General features: G+C 49.1%; 1 pseudogene; it reads right to left on the reverse strand.

The window, feature by feature from the left end:
• Nucleotides 1-8,710: 8,710 nt before the first annotated feature.
• On the reverse strand, nucleotides 8,711-8,881 carry LOC119437903 (U2 spliceosomal RNA; annotated as a pseudogene).
• Between the last annotated feature and the right edge of the window lie 14,121 nt (nucleotides 8,882-23,002).

The raw sequence follows: 23,002 nt of genomic DNA on the forward strand, positions 1-23,002 counted from the left end.
GCGTGGTTGGTGGGAATAGCAAAACAATTATTCATTAAAGCATTTTGGGCTGTTTCTTTTCGCATTCATCGAAAAGGCTCAAGCAAGATATCGTCAAAACATGCAGCCACCTGCGCTCTTCTTAGCATCTACGTCCCCGTGGTATTCCGGGAGCTGAAATACGAATACATGAGGTTGGAAATTATTCAATATTTTGGGACGAAACTACCAATTTTTACTACCTGAGAACATTTGTATCGGCAGTAGCGGTTTGGCGCAGCAGTGTGAAACTTTTATTTACCTCAAGGCCGCCGTGAACACTTGAATAATGGTATATTGCCGGTGTCTGACAGTGGTCCAGATTTTGACGGATGGTTTTTCCATCCTGGTGATTGTGTATGTGTCGCAATAACGTCGCTTTCTCATAGCGCTCGCGTTTTAAAGAGAAATAAAAAACACATGCGCTGTATAAATGCTTTGGTGAATAGCTTGAGCACATAGGTTGTCGCGCAGAAGATATTTGGCATTCGAAAAATGTGATCTTTACTTTTTATGCTCCCTTAGCCAAAGTCTCGGCAAGAGGTAATAATTGTTGGCGTAAAAAAATACTGTACATAGGTTCCCGCAAAAACAAGCAACAAAAGCTTAGCGAGCTTACAATCTCAAATAGGCATTTGGCATGAAATATTTAGCTTTGATCTAGTTATGCCTAAAAATAAACTATAAGTTGAATTCTCTGTTCACTGACATAGTCTACAGTGTACACAGTTAACATGATAATTTTTCCCTACGAACTTCCCGGGAAATATTAAATATTATTACGTCATGGAAACACAGGCACCACGCCACTCGTGTTTTCGAATCCAACACGTATCAGCCAGCACAGACAAGGATGGCGCATTAGGAATACACACAATATGCCGCTGTTGTTTCGTCTTGTACGACCTTTCTCCGTGTTTCCCTTTCTATGTATGTCCCTTTGACAATGTATTATTTTCACATTTGTTAACGGAAATTTTTCCTGTGTACTTGCATACTCTTAGCAAAAAACGTGTTGTGGTGGTGTATACGTCACTGACAATTTCTTGCTCTGTACCACATGAGTCTCCACATGTGATGGAACCACGTCAGGCAGGTATGATGCCTTTAGTCCCAGGCGACTGAACAGTGGCTGTCCATGTGCAATTGAAATGAATAAAAAAATAATAATAGCTCAGACACGAACCAGTCTGAATGTCAGGAGCTACGCATATATCGCAAAGCGCTGGAGTGCAGAACTCAAAGGAATTCGTTGCCGTAGTGACGGAATTTACAAGAGTAGGGCGCTTGTTGATTTAGCTTCAATGATGAGCAAAGCTCCAAAAATACAAGACTACGTGGCGCTACGAGTAACCCGCAACGCTACGTCTTATCCGTAGCACTAAAGGCAATACTAAGTCGACGTGGACTGTTTCAATACCTTTCCAGAAACCTCAAATCCGTTGTCTCGTGCAAAGAAAATACTTAGTTTACGAGAAAATTGGATCTGAACGGTCCAAATACCTTTATTGCAATTCAAATCACCCGCCACGCCAACCGAGGAGTGGTGACGTTGCATACGCCATTTTCTGCCGTTGGTGAGTGTAACGGCGCCCGACAGATGGCGGTACGGTGCGCCGCTGCAGCTGTTTTTGGTGGCGTAGACCGTTCGGGCATTCCGCGACGTCGCATGGAAGTGGAATTCTCTGCTACTTGCAGTTAGTGCGAGGTTCGCGAGCCAGAAAAACAAGCGCAACACTACACGATAACAGAAAAACTGAAACGCGAAAGTGCGGGCGGCGCAGAGTCGAGCGAACACGAAACCTTTTGACCGCCCGCGTCGTTGTCCACGATGTAATGTCAGTTAGTTCTTTTTTGTAAAAGTGTAATAGAACTGGTGAAGTAGTATTTTCTTTCTTCTTAGAATACAGTACAATGATGTTTTTGTAACGAGTGGTTCAGTACTAGTGACAGAATTTAAACGAGGAGTGCCTTCGTCATCGGGCGAGTACTTGAATGTCCCGGGGGAGTCGCTAATCGTGTCCTGCATTTACCTTAATTTCTCTATTACTAAGGCTCTGCTCGCGATAATATTGACGCTTTAGAGATACTCGTGCACTAATGCATCTCTTTAGCTTAACTTAGTATTTGCCTTTAGTGTCCCTTTAAGCCCCAGTTCTCCTGCATATTTTTTTTTCTTTTTCCATTAGTTCGTCTGTCACGCGAAATTCGGGGAAATCTGCAAGATACTCAGCGGCTACACATCGCGGGCAGCGTATAGCGTTATGCCCGAGCTGCAGGGATGACACATGTGTGATTAAACATCTGCATATACAGGTTGTTTCAGCGAACACTTTCAAAATTTATTTAGGTTTGCCTGTGGCAGATAGTCCAATTCTAGTTAATGAGCTGGTCTTCTCGATGAGGCGGACATTACTTGCACAAAAAATTGAAATGCATATTCGACTAATCAACAAAAATTGACTAATTAAGTTTTTACCTAATTACCTGATGGCCCATATTGCAAATTACAAATTGTAGTCGTGTAGTTCGCAAGGCGGATCCACTTTGAATTAATTATCGAGATGACACCAGTTTGGAGATAATAATTCCCGAACTTTGCGGGGAAATGCATTGGTGTTCCAGTTAATTTTGTGCTTCAATGCATAAAGCGACGTTTTGTTAACAAACTACCTGGAACGCCAATGCATTTCGCCGCAAATTTCAGAAATTAATATCTCGAAACTGGTGCTATCCCGAGAATTTGTTCCAAGTGGATCCGCCTCGCGAACTCTACAGCTACAGTTTGTCAATTACAATATGGGCTTTCAGGTAATTAGTTAAAAACTTAATTAATGATTTTTTGTTAATTAGTCGATTATGCATTTCAATTACTTGTGCACGTAATGTCCACCTCTTCGAGTAGACCAGCTCATGAACTAGAATGGTGTTATCTGCCACAGGCAACCTTTAAGAATTTTTGAAAGAGTTCGCTGAAACACCCTGTATATACAATGTGGTATCAAAATGTTTCGAGACTGGCTCTGCTTTGAAGAAAGTAATTTATTTATGTGCACTGAAACACTATCTCACTTGAAAAAGTCCCCTTCCGCAACAATACAGCGCTTCCAGCGTTCCTGACACTTTGCGAATACGTTCCAAGATGTTTGTCCTGTATGTCTTCCTTCCGAAACGAGTCCAGCACGCTTCTGCGATTTGAGCTTGATTTATGCAATCGCGTTGAGTTGGCGACCTTTCAGCTGGATTTTTAATTTTAGGAAGACAGGGAAATATGCGGGCGAGCTAAATCTGACGAATGACCCGGCTTTCACATCGAGGATCATCACTAGTGACAAAACTTAGGTGCATGGGTATGACCCTGAGACAAAGAAACTCGTCGCAGTGGAAAAACCAAACCTTCACACGACTGAAAAATAACTCTAGGTATGTCTGCAGCACTACAAAATGCATGCTCATCGCCTTGTTCGCAATTTCCGGTATTGTGCACCAGGAATTCCTCCCCAATGGTCGGGCAACGAACAGCGAGCTTTACTGCCAAGTTTTTGGGCGTCTGAGTGAGATCGTTTGGAGAAAACGGCTCGATCTGGCGCGCTCGAGGAGTTAGATGCTGCCCGACGACAATGCCTCCTGTGACTGATCACGCCGTACAGTTTTTCTCCAGAATAAAACGCGATTTCCACCTTTTGCGCGTCAGATTTGATTTCCGCTTATTTCTGTCCCCAGAATTGAAAACCCAGCTATAGAAATTCGCCATTTTGGCATGATTTCTTAATTAAGCTCGAATCGAAGAAGAGTGCTCGACTCCTTCGGGAAAGACGACGGCCAGGATGTATTCGCGAATTGGCAGGAACACGGCATTCGCTGTAGTGCTGGCAAAGGGACTAAATGGCGTACATACGTGCGTTCGTGCGTGTGTGCATGCACGTGCATGTACGTGTGTGTACGTGTGCGTGCGTGTGCGTGGGCGTGCGTGTGCGTGCGTGCGTGTGCGTGTGTTTGTGTGCATGCGTGTGTGTGTGACGGAATAGAGGGAGTGGCACCACGCTTAAAGTGAAGTGTTTTTATGTATACAACGGCTACGAGAAACCAGGTTTTCTTCCCGTATGTGGCGTCCAGCAGGCTCACCTGGACGCTGTCGTTCATGTAGTCGGCGACGAGCCGCCTGACGAGCGTAAGCACGAGCAGCGCAGCGAGCGTATCGTGCAGAACGAGAGGCGCCAGCAGCGCGGCCGACATGCAGAGCAGCGCCACGCTACGCAGCCGGGCCCCCAACGCATCCAGCAGCCACAGCGACAAGCGCTGGTACACGCTCGTCAAGCACAGCAGGAACACCATCATCACGTCCGCCAGGACCACCAGCAGCGTTCCCTGCGCAGTTGCCAGACGTTGCGCACGAGCTCACTGATGACGCATTAGATGGTATAGTGTTTAATGCGTCCTGATCGTGAAAAAAGATAGACGGGAACACTGACTTGCATATTTCGCAACGCATTTGGTGTGTCCAACCGCGATGCGTGCAAATAGCGATGCGTGCAAATAGGCCAATCGCTTGACCCCGGCATTCGCCTGAAACGCGCGTCGTCGAAGCGTGTCAGCTATATTTATCTGCAGCAGCAAAATAAATTCCTGCAGAGCCCATCTCACGATGGCTGTAGACGTTATTAATGCGGGTAGTATTGAACACGATGACGTCTTGATGACGACAGTGTGATGAGAATCGGATGACGAAGCTGGAATTACAACGATGGAACGACGACGACTGTGTCACGGTGGCGCAGTGGCGACGATGACATGGCACCGATGGAACGATTACGATGAAATGACGAAGAAGGACTGACGTCGATACAACGGTGAATGTGGTAATTGCGACGTCGGGATGACGACGATGGCGTGACGTTGACGGCATGACGAGAGTCGGATGACAAAGCTAAAATGTTGAAGATGCGATGACCATAACTGCATTGTGACCCCGAACACATACATAGTGGCCCAAGCTATAGTACACAACTTGGGTCACCGGTCAGATAACAGAAAGGTCGCCAAGCATCCTAAGAATGCTAATCGCGCTAAATGAAGCGATAGGCTCATTCCTGCGCCGAGAGGTCGCGGTGTTGTTGGTGTTGCGAGAGGGCTCAAGCGTCGCGCTCGCAGCTCTAGCTTGGAGTTCCAATGAATTTTTAACGCCACTTGTGTGTTTGTTGTTCTACATGAAGTCTGAATATCAGACTGACGGTAGTTGGACGGCCTCATCTGGCGTGTTGGCATCATACTGTCTGCGCTACTGTGTGGTTCTGAGCGCATTGGGCTATGAGCGCCGTAGTAGTGGAGGGATACACATTGTACTTTTGTCCGCGGCATTGTCAAGATTCTTTCCTCCTATTCTCTTCATTTCTAGGCTCCCGTCTCGCCGAGTGGCCGATCCCGGCGATGAGGTCCGGCTTCGCGCGAGCCAATGATTGAAGGCAATAAAAAAGAAAACATTAAAAGGATTCTCACAAAATACGGCTTCAGGGGTACATTGAAGTACGCCTAAATAGGAGTGTACACGAGTTTTTTTGTTTTTTTTTTGTTTTTTTGCACTCTTCCTTCATCGAAACGCAGCGGCGACTTCACCTCGCGCTCACGTGTATATAACGCCCCTGTGCCACCGCGGCGATTTTCCGGGTTACATTCCCGATTAATGTTTCGGACGCGAATGGGGCTTGCAGATTGCTTCTTGGTTGTATATAACGTGCGTGCGGAATATGCAGGGAAAATGTTCCTTGCGTAATCGCAAAATCTACTTGAGACCACAATAGTTGTTGGTCGACCGTGGCTTAAAGGACTTGTCAGTCACTCGCGACAAGAAAGCAGCTAAAAAACGCGCGTGGTCAACGTACCGACAATACGGACATCTGCAAGCACGCGTTGTCGGCGAGTCCCAGGTCGGTGAAGACGAAGAGTGGCAGCAGCGCTGTGATGGGCGCCGGAAGAGTCTCTGTCAGCAATAGGATGGACACCGTGGAGATGCAGAAACCACAGCGAGACTCCTGCGTGAGCACCAAGTAATGCTTTTGATTTGACTAATTATGGATTTATTGAAAAAAGTGATGCGGTTTCACGTGCCACAAGCACAATATTATTTTGAGGCAACCCGATTAATTTTGACCACCACCAGCGGAATGCGGCCGCCACGGACGGGATCGAACTCACGACCTCGTGCTCAGCAGTGCAACGCCATATCCACTGAGCTATCGAGGAGGGCAATCATGATTAATTAATTCTTATGTTCCAAACCTACATTGAAATATTAACGCATGGCGCCTTATAAAGGAGAATACGTTCGGACTCCTTGGGGGTTCTTCGAATGCCAGAGTGTACTTGCGCACAAACAAAATACAATCAACAGCTCATGGTACATTGAGTACGCAAGGCATCGCCTCTACCATAGTGAACCAGCTTTGATAGAAAGTATTTTACTGATGAAACTACTGCTGGCCGGTGTCAAGTCGCTTTCGTGCCCAATTGCGCTCGTTTTATAGTAGGCCCAGTACAGCTATACCCAAAGCGACCAGAGATGCCACTGTTCATCTCGAACAGCCAACGTAAGTGTAAAATATGTAGATAAAATTTCGCTCTTCTCAGATGAGAATAGTCGCCCGAAATTCTCGCATCAGCTCGCCCTGGCGTCACATATTTCGACAACACGTCTGCTCGGAGCTAGTTAACTGTTAACCAATGAAAAGGTATTACGCCAAATTCAAAAGCAAGCAAAACCTCAACTTCGTGGCCGTTCAAAACTTCCAGGGCGTAAGAAGGGCCAAAATACGTAAAAATACCTGTGGAAATCCATGTCGTACAGCTTTGACGTCATCGATGCCGCAGTCAGGGCGATAAATTAAGAAACCAAAAGTCCGCATCTCGTTTTCTCCGCTAATAACCAACCTTGTCCCCCGTGATCAATGCTTTGATTGTTCGTTTTGAATGCCTTGATCATGATTTCTTCAATCATCAGCATAAGCTGATCTGAGGCTGTACTATATAAATACGCAGCAGCCAGGGCAGCCTGACTTTCGCGTGGCTGTATGTTTCTGGCACAAGAGTCCGAATCTCGCGTTTCAATTTGTGCGTCTCTCCTGGCGGGCACGTTATTCTGTCGAAGGTGTAAACGCAGCGCGATCGTGGATACATCGACGGATAGCGAGTCAGACCAACACGATTGCTTGCCTCATTTAGAGTTCGTTCATATACTACAAGTACGACATTATTGACCAACCAACCAGCGCACAAATATCTGCTCTACCTGTTGAAGCTGTTTCAGTTCTCTCATAAAGCTTGCAGCCCATCCACTACGTGGTGCTACTTGGGGTGCGCGCTTAGCTAGAGTGCGTAAATGTCACAACGAGATACACGGTCACACTTGTGCAAAACATCACAACAGTGCACCAATTATTTTGACACTGTCTGATGAAGGCAGTGTCAAGTGTAAAAAAATGCACTTGATATTCAGTCGTATTTCGACAGAAACTATACTGAAGGCAATAAAATATCAGTAGAAAATCTACATATTTTCTATTACGACTTATAAAGGCCAAACTACACGTACACTTGCCGGCGCGCGAAAGCTCGCGCCCGCGCGCCTTGCGTTTACCGCGCCTCGCGGCTAATGGCGGTTTGACACAACAAGATGGGCGCCAGCGCGCGCCCACTTAGCTCACTATTTCCGTCTTGGTAGACATTGTTTAGTATTTTTGTGAGCCAGTCAGAGCAGCCAGAGCACCGATTTTTTTCTGGCGAAGATATCTGTGCTCGCGCCGCACTTCGAGGGGTACGATCTGTCCCGCACCATCTGCGCATGCGTAGGCGCGCGGGCGCGAGCTTTCGCGCGCCGGCGTTATAGTTTGGCCTTAAAAGGCATGCTTGCGCTCACCTTGCTGCCTTCGAAGAGAAGTGGACTAAGCAGGATCGGAGAGCCGACGCCCAGGCATGTCAGAAACTTGCTGTAAGATGTGCCGAATTTATGGCGCCTCGGGCTAGAAGGACCGGACAAGGTCATGTTCCTGCGTCCAAGTAATTCACAATGTATAATGAATGTCGTTCCAAACTAAAATGTGCACGTATGCACTAAAACAATTCATAGACGTGAAATCTAAACAATATGAACAAGCTTCTTGCGCTCCTAGCAATTAAAAAGTTGACATCAACCGCTTGGTCTTGTCTTGGCCGCCATTTAAAGCCATATATCAAGCATGGATCTGTTGTTACGCTCTCTTTATCTTTCAGTGACTTATTTGTGGGTCAACAGCAAGATTCATGCAGTGTTTAGTTTTCGGAAACAATTTATTCAGATGCCTCTAACTGTGCTTGCTGAGTCACTCCGATTTAGGTGACATCATTTGGTTGAAATACTAACAGTTGGTTGCTAACTTTAATGTTTTATGCACACACAATGCAAAGGCCCTTCAGGTGAGAATAGACAACTAGTGATAGCATAAACTCTGCTTCTTTCGTGTATAGTTAAACAGGTTACCCTTTAAAATTGTGGCCCGCATTTACGTCGTACAACCAGCACTAGGGATGGGATTTCTGGGGTCACCCGAGTCACGGTCACTTTCAAAACGCATCGACTCTCTACCGTGTTCCTTTTTTTTTCTTTTTTTTTACAGCGAAGCTGGATATGGCTAGTTTCCAGCGGATCGATGTCCGTAGATCGAGAACGTGGGCCGATCCCGAAGATAGTACAATACCGGGGATGAGCAGCGGTGGAGGTGAAGCAGGCTTCAAGTACTCCGCCAACTTGTAAAAATAAGTTTAATATCTTGGATCCAAATACAACCCGTATAAGATATTACACTGATACTACACTTTGTCCCGCGTCGGCCATGTCTACGTTCACACCATACACGTGTACGCCATCCCGCGCATTCAAACTAGTGCAGGCTTACCAATCTGAGTGTCTTCTGTCTCCTGACGTCATACTCTACGTAGGCTGCTTTCCTCAGTTCTGCTCTGACTGTGAAATGGGTAGGCCGCTCGTTCTACGGTCCGAAGAATAACAGCGTGCCTACCAAGAACGACGGCGTGAACCGAAAAGGGAATGGGCGCGGCGGCGGCGGAAGGAGATCACCGACGATGAGCGGGCCGCGGATGCCAAGTGTAAGCGTGCTGCCCACCAGGACCGCGAAAAGGAAAGAAATGCGAACCGTCTATGTGGCCCGATCCCGCAAACTTGGAATGCTTCATCGGAGCAACGGTCAATCACCACATACACAGCTTTGCTGGTCAACCACCTTCACAGAGTGGAATGGCACTGAATTTTTTTTTCTTATCTCAAGCGCAGTAGTCTCGCACCCCAGACGTCGTTTCGTGAAAGGCGCATCGAATGCCGATGTGGTAGTAGGAAGCGTCACAGCATCTAGAGTGCGAATTGCCCAAAATGCTTTTACTGTACACTTATTTCTGTCGTTTTGCGTCGACACATGACAGCATGTCATCTGCAAAGCATAGATATCAGGGTGTCGTTAGTGCTCAGGTACACTAAAGGTAACGGAAGGATGTTGCGTGCGTTCCGGAACGTTCAGTTCGGCATGGTGCGCTCTTTTGTGGTTATCCGCGTATGGCCGTACCATGCAAATACATGATAAATGATGGCTGGCTCACAGTTTCAATACATCATGAATTGTCAGATTCCGGTGACTACTTCATGCCAGCAGAAGTACCGAATTTCATTTTGCTGACAGCTTCAGGACGAACTGCGACGAACTTGAACAGCGTTCCACACGCGCCCATCTTCAAGTAGGAATGAAGCCGGTCCACGCTTTTCAATGAAAAAAATTAATTATGGGGTTTAACGAGCCAAAACCAGGATCTGATTATGAGGCACGCCATAGTGGGGGACTCCCGAATAATTTGGACCATCTGGGGTTCTTTACCGTGCACCTAAATCTAAGTACACAGGTGTTTCGCACTTCGCCCCACCGAAATGCGGCCGCCATGGTCGGGATTCGATCCCGTGACCTCGTGCTTAGCAGCCCAACCCCATAGCCACTAAGCAACCATGGCGGGCACCACGCTTTTCAATGATCTTGTTGGGTAAAGAGAACAGCAGAGACCACTTTCCACGGACTCCAGATAATTTAATCCGCACGTAATCACAAACGGCTGGGCTCCTTGGCACAGGGTTTTTTCGTCGGTGTAAATCTTTGAGCTCAGTTGCTTTTTCATTACATGTTCTTGCAAAAGCTCGAACATCCTCGTCGGGTTCGAGCTGAAGCATTCTTCTAGCAGTCCTACTATATGTCAAGTCTAGTTCGAGGCTTGCGTTCGTGAAAAAGAACAGCGGGTGTTCCAGTAGTCGTGTGGGCCGTACAGCAATATGCTTGCAGGTAATCACGCATCAGTGTATTCATCTCCCATTGTTCGAAGACGGCCATATGGATATATGACTTCAAGACCCCGTTGAATTTGTCCACCAACCCGTAAGCTTGCAGATGATACACAGAGGAGTTGTAATGAGTTATACCACGTTCCATGAGGAATTCAAAATTTGTAGAGGAAAAGCATGGATCATGATCGCATACAAGGTAACGTGGGTATCCTTCTCGCGCAAAAAGTTCAAGTAGGAATTTCTTCAGCGTGGACGTGGTCACGTTTCTTACGAAGGCCCCCTCTGGCCACTTGTAGTAGTAGTCAATGACTGTAATGGCAAAGCGGCAGTCGGCTGAAGTTTATGTGAAGGGACCCACGATGTCGATAGTAATAATTTCCCAGGATTTTTCGGGAAGAGCGACCGGTTGCATGGCAGCTGCAGAGGGGTGGGCCAATTTGTCACATGAATTGCAACTCACACATGCACACAAGTTCTTCAAGGTGACTATCCATGCATGACCACCAATCGAACTCACGAAGACGAGCTTTGGTGACGGTTTCAAGTGATCTTCCGTTCTTCTGCTGAAGCACAGCTCCTAGGCCATATCCTGGGCATCAGTAATAGCATAAACAGGTAAATCAGAATCAAAAAACATCACAAGATGTCAGTAGAACTTCCAGATGCTTCAAACAGCTCTCTGCCGCTGGGGTCCAAGTGAAAGGCACATTGCCTCGAAGCAGGGCACGCATTAGTTGTACGACAACTGAAAAGTGCGGGATGAACTTGGAGTAGAAGCCCGCTAGTCTCAGCACCGGACGAAGCTCCTTGATTTTGGCAGCTGCTGAAACATTGGCTATCGCTCCAACGAATGATGTCAGTGGAAATAATCCTTAGGCGCTGACAATATGGGCTAGAAACGTCAACTCTGTAACATCAAAAAGACATTTGTGATTGAGCTGCAGCCAGCATCATACAACCGTTTCAAAACCACCCGCAGAATGTCCAGATGGCCCACCCCATAGCGAACGCACAGGAAGATGTCGTCGATGTAAAAACAGAACGCATTTGCATCCTTTCAGGGTCAGATGCATCATTTCCTGAAGTGCTGGTGGTGCCGAAGCCAGTCCGAAGCAAACCCTCTTGAAGCGAAAGAGCCCGACATGCGTTCTAGACGTGGTAAGATCACGGCTCTTCGGACTAAGTGGTAACTGATGGTATGCAGAAGCTAAATCTAGCTTAGAGAATCGTTGTGCGCCAGCCAAGCTGTTCAAAAGTTCATCAGTTTGTGGTAGCAAAAAGCTGTCGACTGCGATAGCTTTGTTTGGCTCTCATAGGTCTACGCAGATGCGAAGCAAGCTATCTTATTGTATTTTTTTTTGGGGGGGGGGGGGGGGCTACAGGAGGTGAAAACCACTCTGAGGAGTCGACGGGCTCAATGCTGTCTTGAGCTTCCGATTTCTATAATTCTGCTGAGACCTGCTCGGCGAAGGCTGAGTTGCAGCCGTCTAAGCTTGCCTTCCGACGTCTGGTAGGTAGCACGGAGGCGCCCGATGCCACCATGTAGTTCGGCCACGCCTGGATCCACTGCTCCCGTGGAATTCTCGGGTGTCCTAGCGAAAGCAGGAGCGGTGACGGTGGTTGAAGCCACGAAACGCTAATTGTAGCAGATGGTACGCAGCAGCCGAAGGTACGGATGAGTATATCGATATGTACAATCCTCGTGCTTGTTGCTTCGGACGTTCTTGCGGCGTTATTTATTCCACTTTATCTCTCAGAATTTCCAAGTGATCATAGTTTTCTAAACACAGCAAGGGAATCAGTCTCCGCACAAACGCATAATCATTGCGAATTGTTGCATTAATAATGTAATGTTTAGTTTTAAAATCAAATTGAAAAGTCTCACATTCGTTTGAAGCCGGAAGGGCGAAGTCTAGGCAACTTCGCGTATACTGCATACCTGTTATTCTCATGCTGGCTGAATCACCATATACTTGCAGCTTTTGTAGATACTTGCACCGGAGCTCCCTCTAGTGAATTTTTAGGAAATTATACGCCCTGATCGGGGGCGTGCGCATCCTACGTATAATTCACCGTGAAGGCCGTGACCTTTGCTGGGCGTGGGTCGTCTGGCAGCCTATGCGCAATAATAGAGCTGTTTTGAACAAGCGCAGTATGCCTGTAAGTATACAAAACGCTAAAGTATACGTCGGAGCTCATCGCTCCTGTATACTTCAGACAAGTCTGCAGAGGGTTGTACGCTCAATCGCCTTTTACGCGGCCAAAGCTTTTTGGGGCTATTTCCGCATGAAAGAAGACAAAGGCTACTACTAGTATTTAGGACTAACTTAAGCACGTTCCGTCCCATTTAAAGTGACCGCGGCCAGTGCTCACTAAAGCGCGAAATGAACAAAGATTAGTAACCTGGAATATGTCCCGCAGCGACAGGATAACTACTGTTACATGAAGTGTTTTGGAAAGGAACGCATATACAACTTTAATAGCATTGCTTGGAGCTGACTTATTCTAAAAGCAAGATGCATCTCGTCCCTAATCTAGATCAAGATTTAGGATCTTGGACAAGAACTGTAGTTCGCTTTCTAAATCTCGACCGTGACGTGCTTCAGAGAGCAAATGCATAATAGGCATGCGCGATTCACCTGGTGACACCAGCGGCGTGTGTACCTGTACGGTCAAGTCGTCAGCGGAGTGAGAAGGGGGCTTCTAGAGAAACGTTCTTTCCAGGCGTGCGAGGACCGAAGGTGGCACGCTGCAATTTGGGAGAGGAATTCCGCTGCCTAGTACGTGTGCGAGCAAACCAACAGGGAAGAGTGCCGCTATTCTTCTTCCTCATCGTCAGCCCCTTTTGCAGCATTCAACCTCCTTTTCTAGCGGCAAGGCTCGATGATGTGAACAGTGATTACAGAACACCTGGTGGTGGCGCTTGTCAAATCATGATTATGTATCGCGGAACCAGAGATGGAATCACACGAGAAGGGACCAAACACTCCTATGGTTGCAGTTTCTTTAACTATGGTGTCGTATCAACTTGTCGATACGTCTTCTTTCCCGCAGGACGTAGTGAATTCCTTCTGTAAAACGCAGTCACTTCTCTTGTGCCGGTGGTAGAGAGAGAGAAAAAAAAGTTTAATTATACGAAATGCAGAGACGTCGGCCGGAGGTGCATTCCTCTAGCCAGCTACTTTGCAAGAGGGAAAGGGCAAGACAGAAAGAAAGAGGAGCATGATGAGTGACGATGACGACAGAATGAGGATGCAAAACGGATAACAAGCAATTAGTTCTGCTCAAAGCATAGAGTCTCGACCCATACTTTTTAATAAGTCAAGTAAGGCCACGGCCTATGAAAGCTGTATTTAACGTCTTTCCAAGGCCTAAAATAACGTACTCCAACAACGGCGGCCTATCGAGGCGTGCAAGATTATTAGCTCAAGTCCTGTCGCTCTTCCTTGTACTGAGGGAAATCACCAGTGGTAAACGTGGGATGCGTGAAGGGTGGCCTCCGTTGTTATCAGGCGTGCTGTAATAATATTATATTTCAGGGGTGGCATCCTCGTGACTAGCGTACTTGCGCTAGTGCCCCCCATCTGACTCTTCTTTCTGGGGTTTTACGTGCCAAAACCAGTTCTGATTATGAGACACGCCATAATGGAGGGCTTCGGATTAATTTTGACCACCTGGCCGGGGTTCTTTAACGTGCACTACAACTCAAGCACACGGGTGTTTTTGCATTTCGCCTCCATCAAAATGCGGCCGCCGCACCTCGTGCTAAGCAGCGCAAGGCCTTAGCTGACTGAGCCACCCCGGCGGGTATGTCTGACTCATCTGAGTCCACCTGTAAAGCACTACTTGGGGGAGAAGGAGCAGGCTAGTACGAGCTACCAGGCCACTAGCAGCACGGATCTAGCCTTGCAAAGGCCATGCGGTCAGTCCCTTCACCCGAGCTTTTATTTTAACTTGTATGGGGCTAAATGTGCCACATAATTAAGTCTGACGTAAGATGTCAATAACGCAACTAAGAGGGGTAAACCAGACGACGACACGGAGCGAAAGTAGGCGGCCTTCATTTCACAAACTTCACCCCCTATACCCACTAAGCAGTCCACTTATACACTGCACAAGCGATTGGTGACCATAGATGGTTTGCATTGCCGTCATGGTTACTGTTATGTTTGCGTACTAGCATGGTGAGAAGCTCCGTAAATAAGAAAACCACGCTAGCGCATGCCAGGACGCGTTCCTATATATTGAAGTGGTGGCATGGCACGGGTTTTCTGGCACAGACGCCAGCGGTGTTCCAGTGGGGTCAATATCAAAATGACGGCAGGTTACTCGCGTCAGTAAATAGGATGCCCTTATTCCATTTTGACCGTCATGTTAGGGTACTATATACACTCGAACCTCGTTATAACGAAGTTGAAGGGGGGGGGGCGACATTACTTCGTAATATCCATTACCTCGTTATATACATTATTGTTTCATTTCAATGGTCATTCGCATCCGCTTTCCATTTGCCTCTTCGCGGCAGAGTACCACGTGGCACAGAACACAGCGCTCCGCTGTGTGATCGAAGGGACAAGTGAACTTCGGCTTCTGACCTCCGAGATTGCACCGATGCCAATGCGATCTCGCAGGCCACACCCAACTCGTCCGGCGAGCCGCAGCGACAGGAGAAGTGAGTGCACGGCCTGGGCATGACCCCGAAACTGCACCGGAGAGATCTCGGAGGCCACCCCCAGCTGCGCCAGCCTGCACGGCGCACCGCGCACTAGAAGTGAATGTACTAATCTTTCGCGTCTTGTGCAGCTAGGCTCGCGCAAGAGAGAGATGTCATTGGAGAAGTTCGGTAGTGAGCTGCTGCTTGTGCGCAGGTGCGCAGCTACGCGCGGCTGTGAGAAAGACCAGCAGTGTCGCTCGACGACGTATTCGACGCAAGGACGCGGGAGTTTTGAACTGGCGCGGCGAACGAGTGCCGAAGGCCACGGAAAGCGACGTACTCCGCGTGCAATAGTCGGGTATTTTTGTTTCGGAGACGAATCTGCGCTCCGTTTCAGACATCAGGCGCAACGCAGTGCAAGCTACGCAACACGTTCGGTGACGAAAATTTATCACTCCACGCCTTTCATCCATGCTTACTGCGCGCCTACGCCGTTTGCTCGCGCGAGCATGCAAGTGAAGCTGCCACGACAAAATGGCAATAAAAAGAGAAAGAAAGAGATGACAAGGAAAAGGAAAGGAACACAACGAAAAACAATTTGATCTAAAACAATCCATTAGTAGCCGTATACCACTGTCTGATTCCGGCCACGGCGGCCGCATTTAGATGGGGTGAAATGCGAAACACCCGTGTACTCAGATTTAGGTCACGTTAAAGAACCCCAGGTGGTCTAAATTATTCCGGAGTCCCCCACTGCGGCGTACCTCATAATCAGATCGTGGTTCTGGCACTTAAAACCCCATAATTTAATTTAATTTAACAGTTATTCGTTTGCTCCGAAGAATTAAAACTTTTTAAGTCACTGCAGAGCCTATATAAAGAACAGTTTCTCACGATTGCCAAGTGGGGACGCAGCCATTGCAAAAAGTCCCTCTAGAATCCACAGCGTTGCACATGATGTCTGAAACGGAGTATAGTTCGCTATACAATTTCACGTCAGGACAATTTCACGTCATTAAAACGAGGCTTTAAATGCATGGACTTCTAGGGTACTTCAAAGAAATTTCATTTACTTCGTTATATACATTATTTCATTATATCCCGTTTCATTATAACGAGGTTCGAGTGTATACAGTAAACTCTCAGTTGTACGAACATCGGTTTAACGAATATTTCAAAATGACGAACTTTGAGAAAATCCCAGGTGGTTTTTCTAGGCATTCGACGCAAAATCTTTCAGTTAAACGAATTTCTGAATAGCGAATATTTCGGTTGAACGAACAACATCCAGCTGGTGACAGAGGTCTGTCACCAGCTGGATGTTGACAGCAACACTTAGTTTGAAGACTATGTGCAGTGTGTCAGTGAGCTCGTTACTCGTACTGAACTATCAGATCTGCAAATTGTTTCCAGTGTTCGTCCCGAAGAAGAAGAATGCGACGAGGAAGATGCAATGGCAGAGGCAAATTCAAATTCTGCAACTCTAGCCGAGGCTGTAGGATGCCTTGGAAAGTTGAGACACATCGTGTCTCAGCAACAAGTTGTGCCAGAATAAGTGCACAAAAACATAGACTCTCTGGACGACTTTGTTACTTCTGTAAAGGCGTTTATTGCACGCAAGCGTAATGCTGACCGTCCGATCAGTTCAAGGAACCGCCAGCGCGAGCGGCATAGTCAGAGCGATGCGCTGGAGAGCCTGCCCCACTAGACAGCGCTGGTGAGGATGCCCCACTGCATCGTCCCTCTTCTTCACTACAATTACCCCGGCGACGAAAAAGGGAGCCGTTCGTCACTATTAGGGGATCATAATATGGCTTGAGGCGCTCAACATTGACAATGTCGCGACCGCGATGGCGCATGTCCGAAGATGGTTCAACGGGCTCAATCACATAGTTGACGGGTGATGCACGCTCGACGATGCGGTAGGGACCTTCATACTTGGGCATTAACTTGGAAGACAAACCAGGTGCAGCGCAAGGAACTGAGAGCCACACAAGCGCTCCAGGAAGAAAGGTGGGCGCAGAGGCGGTGTCACCGCGAGTGTTCTTCTGGCGCTCTTGGTCATTGGAGGTAAAGGCCCGGGCGAGGTCGCGGCACTCTTCGGCATGTCTCACCGTATCAGAAATGGGCGCACATTCAGATGCGTCGGGCCGGTATGGTAGCACTGTGTCGATGGTGTGCGATGGGTGCCGGCCGTACAATAAGAAATATGGCGAAAAACCAGTAGTGCTCTGCGTAGCGGTATTGTATGCGTAGGTGACGAAGGGCAGAATGGCGTCCCAGTTCGTGTGGTTGGAGGAGACGTACATTGAGAGCATGTCGCCGAGCGTACGGTTGAATCGTTCCGTGAGTCCATTGGTTTGAGGATGGTACGCCGTTGTTGTGCGATGAACAACGTGGCACTCTTTGAGAACAGCTTCAACTACTTCCGAGAGGAAGACACGTCCTAGGTCACTGAGCAGCTCCTGGGGTGGCCCATGACGTAGAATGAACCGACGAAGCAGGAAGAAGGCAACGTCGCGCGCAGTAGCTGCCGGAAGCGCCGCAGTTTCAGCGTATCGCGTAAGGTGGTCAACTGCCACAATAGCCCAGCGGTTTCCAGCCGATGTCATGGGAAGGGGCCCGTACAAATCTATACCGACGCGCCCAAAGGGCCGGGTGGGGCAAGGTAAAGGTTGCAGCCCAGCTGGCGAGATGCGGGGTGAAAATTTCCGGCGCTGGCAATTGGGACAATAGCGTACGAACTTTTGAACGTAACTGTACATCCCTCGCCAGTAGTACCGCGCTGTTGAAGGCGCTGGTAAGTCTTGAAAACGCCAGAGTGGGCACACTGGGGATCGACGTGGAAAGCTGCGCAAATATCGGAACGCAGGCTGCGAGGCACTACTAACAACCACCGGCGGCAGTCGGAGCTGTAATGGCGCTGGTAAAGCAAGTCGTCGCGAATGACGAAATGGTGAGCTTGACGACGCAAGGCGCGGGTTGTTGACTTGGTCGATGGATCAGAGAGCCAGCCTATAAGCGACGCAATCCAGGGGTCCTTGCGCTGCTCAGAAGCGATGGTGTGAAATTCGATGGAAGACACAGTCAACCGAGATATATTGTTGTCAGCCAAGGGAGCGCGCGAGAGGGCATCGGCGTCCGAGTGGTGTCGTCCGCTGCGGTATATAGAGTACGCGGATGTCGTAGTCTTGCAGGCGAAGTGCCCAACGTGCAAGACGGCCGGACGGATCTTTCAATGACGCCAGCCAACATAGTGCGTGGTGGTCCGTGATGACATCAAATGGGCGGCCATACAAATATGGCCGCAACTTAGTAAGAGCCCAGATGATCGCGAGACATTCTTTTTCTATCACGGTGTAATTATTCTCGGCTTTCGTAAGCGTTCGGCTGGCATAAGCGACGACATACTAAGGGAACCCTTGATTGCGTTGCGCGAGGACAGCGCCAAGGCCAACACCGCTGGCATCTGTGTGTACCTCTGTGGGGGCCGTCGGATCGTAGTGGCGCAAAATTGGGGGGGAGTCAGCAAACGACGAAGACTCGTGAACGCCTCGTCACACTGTGATGACCACGAGGTGAGGAGCCCGTTGCCCCCTAGGAGCTTCGTCAGGGGGCGATACGATGGCGACGAAATTCCGAATGAAGCTTCTGAAGTACGAGCATAGACCGATGACACTGCGCAATTCTTTGATGGACGTTGGCTTGGGGAATTCGGCAACGGTGCGAAGTTTGTCGGGGTCGGGGAGAATTCCGGCCTTGGAAACGACATAGCCAAGAATCGTGAGTTGCTGTGCAGCAAATCGGCACTTCTTTATATTTAATTGTAGGCCGGTGTTCGATAAACACGTCAAAACACGCCGGAGGCGTTCGAAGTGCGTGGGGAAGTCCGGCGCGAAAACTACGATGTCCTCAAGATAGCACAAACATGTGTGCCACTTTAAGCCTCGCAGAACTGTGTCCATCATGCGCTCGAATGTCGCGGGCGCATTACAGAGTCCAAAAGGCATGACGTTAAACTCGTACAAGGCGTCGGGCGTGATAAAGGCTGTTTTCAGCCGATCGACTTCTTCCATAGGTACTTGCCAATACCCGGAGCGCAAATCCAGAGATGAAAAAAACTCGGCTCCTTGCAGGCAGTCAATTGCGTCGTCTATGCGTGGCTGGGGATAGACGTCCTTACGAGTGATCTTGTTGAGCCGGCGATAATCGACGCAAAACCTTACGGAGCCGTCCTTCTTTGTAACAAGGACGACAGGAGAAGCCCATGGACTTTTCGAGGCTCGAATTTCGCGCCGAAGCATGTCGTCTGTCGTCGGTTTGCTCGTTAATCACACGACGTTCGCTGGCAGAAACGCGATACGGGCATTTTCGCAATGGTGGGTGAGAGCCCACCATTGCGGGCACCCTTCCACCGTTACAGTGGAATTCCGACCGAGGGAAGCTTGCCCCACGTCGAAAGACGAACGAAATTCTTCCAAGAGGGACAGCAGCTGGGAATGCTGGGCCGCTGTAAGGGTTCCGGCGATGGAGGAAACAAATACATCTCTGGGCAATGCGTGAGATGTAGTTACAGCACTGAGCGTATGGTAGGTCGTGCAATTCGGGTAGTCGGGCACGTCGATAACTTGCACGTCGTCGATGGCTTCCACACTACCAACACATTCTCCTCGGAGCAGCATGACAGGGTATGGGCACGGGTTGCAAACCAAAATTGGGATAGTGCCCTTGACGATGTCCACGGTCGCAAGAGGTAGCAACAGGCCCTTCCTTGCGAGGAAACGGCCAGACGGCGAAAGTAATGCAATGGCATCCGAGAGGCCACTGCAGTGCATGGACACGATCATTGAGGCGTTGGGAGAAACCTGAGTGTCGGCTTCGACGATCAGTTTCCTGGAAAGCGACGGAGCATCAGTGGGCGTCAAATCGAGCAGCGGCAGTAGTTCTATTTCAGCCCGTGCGCAATCGATAACGGCATTGTGGCGCGAAAGAAAATCCCAGCCGAGGATGACATCGTGAGAGCAGGAGGAAAGGACGAAGAATTCTATGGTGTAGACAACGTCCTGAATTTCTACACGAGCAGTGCAAGACGCCAAGGGTCGAATATGCTGAGCACTGGCTGTGCGAAAGGATAGTCCGGACAGGGGCGTCGTGACTTTCCGAAGTAAGTGGCAAAGTGTAGCGTCCATAACACATACGTCTGCACCTGTTCGACGAGTGCAGACGCGCAGGACACTGTCGACAAGCACGTCTATCACATTGGAAGGGCTGCATTGAGGACTTGTGCACTTCGACGTTGTCGCAGCCCTTGCCTCTTGGACTGCGACTGTTAGTTTTCCTCATCCCGAGGGGCGGCACGAGGCCGCATCGGCGATAACGAGCGCCGGCGTGGAGATGGGGAGCGGCGGGTGTTCGGCGGCGGGCGGTATGTTGGTGACCCACCGAAAGGTGGGTCGTAAGATTGACGGGGCGAATGGTTTGGCATGTATGATGCGACGCTGGGGCGGCTGCACACGATTACAGAAACGGGCCACGTGACCGGCGTAGCCGCAGGCAAAGCATATGGGCCGGTTGTCAGATGTACGCCATCGGTTCGCTGTGGCTGGTCCCGGCCACGTCGGAGCACGCCCGGTATGGAGCGGCTGGTGATAGGACTGTACAGCGGGCTGGACTGGTGGCCTAGCCATGACGTCGGCAAAAGTGAGGGGCACATGCGCAGTGAGTGGGTGGGGCCTCGCGACGACTTCAGCATAGCTGAGCGGGGCTGATGCTGGTGCCGGGGCCTGCTGGGGTGGCGCCACGACCTCGGTGTAGCTCAGTGGCATAGGCGCAGGAACATGGTGACGGTGGTCGGGCAATACCTCGGCGATTTCTTGCTCGATGGCACGGCGGAGCGGAGGCACGATAGTCGAAGCGGGCTGAGGCACATGCGGCAGCTGAGCAAATGGTACCAAGGAGAGTTGGCGGGCTACTTCCTCCCGAATGAAGGCCTTCATTTCCGCAAGCAGTGTGGTCTGGTCGAAGGTGGTAGCCAGACCAGCGATGTGTTCGTCGCGTGATGAACACCGACGAGTCAACGAGCGCTGCCTGCGTAGCTCCTTGTAACTTAGGCATAACGTTACGATCTCTGTGACGGATTGTGGATTCTTAGCGAGCAGCATGTTGAAAGCGGCGTCCTCGATTCCTTTCATAACGTTTCGGATTCTGTCTGATTCCGACATCGTCGCGTCCACGCGCTTACACAAGTCCAGGATATCTTCGATGTAGCTAGTGAAGGACTCTCCCGGCTGTTGGGCTCGTTCTCGCAAGCGGGATTCTGCTCGCACCTTGCGCGCAGCAGGACGACCAAACACAGCTACTAGTGAGGTTCTGAACGCGGACCATTGTTGTATTTAGAACACAGAGGAACGATGCATCCGATGCCTGAACATCATCTTCTTTATTTTTGCGCCACCATCCTCATCTTCTTTCCTATACAACAACCATGTCAGAATTTCAGTCTCGTGGTTGTTGTACCAGAGGCTGGCCACGCCGGCGAGGTAAAAGAGTACGTTGCTTAGTTTCGCGGCATCGTCCCATTTATTGATGACGCTTACTCGCTCGTACGTGGACAGCCAGTCCTCCACGTCGTTGTCGTCTGTGCCGCTGAAAACAGGAGGATCCTTGTGGCGAGGTAGACCAGAGCACACGACGGAGGGTGCAGGAGGCGTTTGCTGGGTCGTCGGCTGAGATGCGTCCTGAGACATGTTTGAAGAGAGGGTACGGGATCGAAGCTCCAGGTTGCGGTCGAGCGTAGCACTCTCCACCGCTTGTAAAGCTGTTTATTGCATGCAAGCGTAAGGCTGACCGTCCGATCAGTTCAAGGAACCGCGAGCGCGAGTGGCGTAGTCCGAGCGATGCGCTGGAGAGCCTGCCCCACTAGACAGCGCTGGTGAGGATGCCCCACTGCATCGTCCCTCTTCTTCACTACACTTCTTGCGCTTTAAGAGCACCAGTGCAAATTAGACTTAACATTTTTTTTTTCAGAATGAGATAAGCAGCAACGTAACCATTAGGGTCTATAAACCATAACTCTAAAATTGCATTTCACACTTTGACTCGATGCCTGCTGTGCCCTATGATGTTCCATGTTCTAGTGAATATTCAGTTTAGTGAACTTTCAGTTAAGTCAACTATTTACTTGAGTCGCTTGAAGTTCACTGTATACGTATATAGCACGTTGAGAAGCTGCGTTAGTGACATCACGTGAAAACTATCTATTAGCAATAGTATATGTTTTAGTATATGCAATAACAGCAAGAGTATATTAACATACCTGTGGGCACTGCACGTAACAACTTCGAATTCAAAATGCAAAAAGGTAAGGCGTGCAGACACGGACACGAGAGAAGAGAAGTGGACAACACGATCTTCTCTTCTCTTGTGTCCGTGTCTGCATGCCTTACCTTTTTGCATTATGAATCCTTACCAACTAGCTCAGCTTTCTGTGTTCGAATTCAAGCTGCCAGTCTGGACCACCTTGTGCCTTATAGTTTGAAACTAAGTGCTTTGAGAGACTTTAATTTTGCAAAAGAACTATGCGGGATACCGATTTAAGAGGGCAATTCAGGTGTCACACTTTTCTGTCAGCCAAGTCGCTTCGGTTTTCAGTTCAGTGGACGTGAGAAGACATGCCGTGATACCTTTGCTCAATCATGTTGCTGAGAATTGAGGGCACGTGGCGTCTCTTTTCGCTACACTTGTACTCCTGTACATGTCGCCTTAAGGGCGTGGGGCAGTACTGTTGGTGTTGATACATTCCCAAAGTTCGTTTTGTGCGTGCGTGCGTGTGTGTGTGTGCGTGCGTGTGTGTGTGTGTGTGTGTGTGTGTGTGTGTGTGTGTGTGTGTGTGTGTGTGTGTGTGTGTGTGTGTGTGTGTGTGTGTGTGTGTGTGTGTGTGTGTGTGTGTGTGTGTGTGTGCGTGC

This window comes from Dermacentor silvarum, chromosome 1, assembly GCF_013339745.2.
Source record: "Dermacentor silvarum isolate Dsil-2018 chromosome 1, BIME_Dsil_1.4, whole genome shotgun sequence".
NCBI classification, from domain to species: domain Eukaryota; kingdom Metazoa; phylum Arthropoda; class Arachnida; order Ixodida; family Ixodidae; genus Dermacentor; species Dermacentor silvarum.